Source organism: Vombatus ursinus, unplaced genomic scaffold (genome assembly GCF_900497805.2).
Source record: "Vombatus ursinus unplaced genomic scaffold, bare-nosed wombat genome assembly UNPS02014808.1, whole genome shotgun sequence".
NCBI lineage: Eukaryota > Metazoa > Chordata > Mammalia > Diprotodontia > Vombatidae > Vombatus > Vombatus ursinus.
The window spans coordinates 4,189,477-4,193,148 of NW_020954586.1; positions in this window are offsets into that span (position 1 = coordinate 4,189,477).

Genomic DNA, 3,672 nt, shown 5'->3' on the forward strand with positions numbered 1-3,672 from the left:
GGGCTAAGGGCTAAGTGCTAGGGATGGAGAGGCAGAAGAACAGATGGTCTCAGAGCTTCCTTCCAAGTTGCCGGGCTGTGATACTGCCCTCGACAGGTTGTCCGGTCACGGCAGCATATGCATTGAAACATCACGCCAAAGGCAGCTGGGGACAGGCGGTTTGGGGGAGGGTCAGAGGCACCACCGGATCTGTAAAACATGGCACCTAGGATGTCTGGCTCCGGGGGAACGTGGGGGAGTTGTGCTCTGTTCCTAGGAAGCTAAAGAGATCAAGAGTTTGGGAGGTCTGATGAGGAAGATGTGCTGGGGGCCTTGCGATGTAGTTGGTGGTCAGGCAGGACTCTGCTTTATGCACCTCCCAGCCGAATAGTTTCATGTTTTTGTCTCTGAGCATATAATCACCTTCATTGTCACAGCTGGCATTTCAGTTGTTCTTGAAGGTTTGCTGAGCGCTTTACAGATGTTATTAAAGCCTCACAGCCACTCCTGGAGTGGTGTACTACCAGATCTTAGTGCCATTTTCTGGGTAACTGCAGAGGGGGCTGTGGACCCAACCGCGCTCTTGAGGTTGATGAGGAAGGTGATGGAAAGGATCACAGAATCCTAGAATGGACCCAGAAGGGATTTCATTCCAACCCTCTCCTTTTATAGAAGCCGACCCAGTCTCAGCAATGAAGTCATTTGCTAGTAATTATAAGACCCTAGATTTAGAGCTAACAGGAACCTCAGGCTGTTGGGTCCAGTCTCTTTTAAGATTAAAAGTTTTTTTCTTGGGGGCAGCCAGGTGGTGCAGTGGATAGAGCACCTGCTCTGGAGTCAGGAGAGACCTGAGTTCAAATCCAGCCTCAGATACATAACACTCGCTAGCTGTGTGACTCTGGGCAAGTCACTTGACCCCAACTGCCTCACCCAAAAAAAAAGAAACAAAATTCTTATTTTTCTGGGCTTGACAGGCATCAACAAGCCTGAACATTTCTTTATACAAAGAAGAGTAGTAAAAACAGGTTTACTTGTAACATCATGAATCTGTATTAGGTCCAGCTGGACTTTTAAAAAGTATTTAGCGTGCTAGTTCCAAAACTACTTTGCAAACCTGACAATGTTGTATTATGTTGGCTATTTTTGCTGTTATTATCTCTGTCTCTCTTCTGTGTATTTTTTTTAATATTTCATTGCTGTTCTTTCTTTTTTTTTCTGGGGTGGGGGTGGGTTTATCGCTATTAATGCCCCCTCCTGCTTCCTGTCAACTCTCCCCCAACCCAAAGCTCTCCCTCATAACAAATGAGCACAGTCAAAGCAAATCCCCACATTGGCCACATCTGAGGGTGGGTGTGTCATTCTCCCTGCTAATCCATCACTCTTCTGACCCCAATGGGAGGTGGGCTTGCCCATTAGCCTTCTAGTCATGACTGGCTAACGCTTTTTAAGTCTTTCAAAGTTCTTTCCCTTTACATTATCATAATATTGTATGAATTGTTCTCCTGTTCCTGCTCATTTCACTCTGTGTCTGTTCATTCAAGTCTTCTCCAGTGTTTCTAAGTCCATCCCTTGTATAATTTCTTAGGGTACAGTACATTCCACTCCACTCATGTTTCATGATTTATTCAGCTGGTCTCCAATCGGTGGGTACTCCCTTAGATTCCAGTTCTTTGCTATAGTAAATGTGCATATGCAACTCCCCTCATCTTCCAGATGAGGAAACTGAGGCTCAGAGAGAAGATCAAGGTTACAATGAGTGTCAGAGGTAAGATCTGAATCCAGATCTTCATAACTGTAAGCCCAGCTCTATTTCCCTTGTCCCATAGGATCCTAGACTTGGAGCTGGAAAGGACCCCAGTGGCCACAGAATCAAATTCCCTCATTTTACAGATGAGGAAACTGAGACCCAGAGGTCGAAGGCCAAGCTAGGGGGATGGGTAAAAACCAGCCATTGGAGGTGCCCCCTCAAGTGATGAACAGAGATAAAGAGGGAGTGAATCACCTTCGAGAGGGCAGCCTGAGGACAGCTGGAAAGGTCTGGCCGGAATGTAGAGTGAGAGGGGGCTCCTGGGCACTCAGGCTGATTAGGGCTAGTAGAGCAGGGAGATTCCTTAAAGGGCAAGGCTTTATTTCAAGGCTGTGCTTCCAACGGCCTGATTGATCCCTGTAGAGGGTGGCCCGCCCTCTCCTGCAGTGACACTCATTTACTTCCTACTGTCTGGCACGTAGTAGGTGCTTAATAACTTTTTGTGGATTGATTGATTGATTGATTGATTGGTAGAGAGACTGTAAGGTCCTTGAGGGCATGGACTGTTTCATTTTTGTGTTGTACCCTCATCACTGCCTCACACAGGCAATGTGGAAGCCTTTAGGTGCAGACACATAGTAGGCCCTTAATAAATAGCCTTGTTGATTCATTGATTGATCTGTGCTTTTAGTCTTTTGGACAGTCTCCTCCCACCTGTGTAGGTCACCACCTTTCAATACCTTCATGATAGTCTTCCCAAATTGCTGTGGAGCAGAAACATCACCCCCTTAATAATGTGATTTGGAGAGAGCCCACACTCTTGATGTTACACATGGGAAACTTTTTGCAGTCCTTAAACCATTATCTTATGTTACATTATATTACAAGCCAAGACTAAAGTGGAGGGAGAGTTGGTGCGTGACTTTTTGCTTCATGCAGCCTCTGAGGCTGAGATGCAGCAGAGCGTGGCTCAGTTCACTGCTGCTTGTGCTAATAATCAACACCAAGAAAACCCAGGTGCTCCATCAGCCACCACCACACCATCCATACATGGAACCATCGATTACAGCAAATGGAGAAGTTGCGAATACCGTGGATAAGGTCACTTACCCGGGTTGTGTATTTTCTGGGGATGTACACGTTGGTAATGAGGTTTATGCACACATTGTCAGAGCTAGCTCTGAAGGAAAGTGTGGGAGAGAAGAGGTATTAGACTGACTGCCAAACCGAAGGTCTACAGAGCTATTGTGCTGACCTCATTGCTGTGTGCCTGTGAAACCTGGACAGCCTACCAGCGCCATGCTAGCAAACCGAATCACTTCCACTTGGATTGTTTTAGAAAGATTCTGAAGATCACCTGGTGGATTAAGGTACCAGGCACTGAGATCCTTTCTCGAGCCAAATTGCCAAGCGTTCAAACTTTGTTGCAGATAGTACAACTCCTATGGGTTGGCCATGTTGTTCGAATGCCAAATATACATTTGCCTAAAAGATTATTTTACAGAGAACTCACACAAGGCAAACGTTCACATGGTGGTCAGAAGAAGAGATACAGGGACACTCTCAAGGTCTCTTAAGAACTCTGGAATTGATTGTGTGACATTGGAGACGCTGGCACAGAACCACCCAGCATGGTGTGTCCACATCAGAGAGGGTGCTGTGCTCTATGAGCAAAGCAGAATTGAAAAAGCTCAAAGGAAGTGCAGGATTCGCAAATTTAGAGAATCCACCTCAAATGTTCACACGAACTATTTGTGCCCGACCTGTGGTAGAGCAGCCCAAGCTGGCATTGGTCTGATCAGCCACAGTTGGACACACTGAAACCTGACTCTAACACAGTGATGTCATTTGGGTCCTCTTCCAGAACAAAGGCCAACACCCACCACCAAACCATTATATTACCCAGAGTCTCTTAGCTAAGACATTTGTGGGTTTTGTTTTTTCTT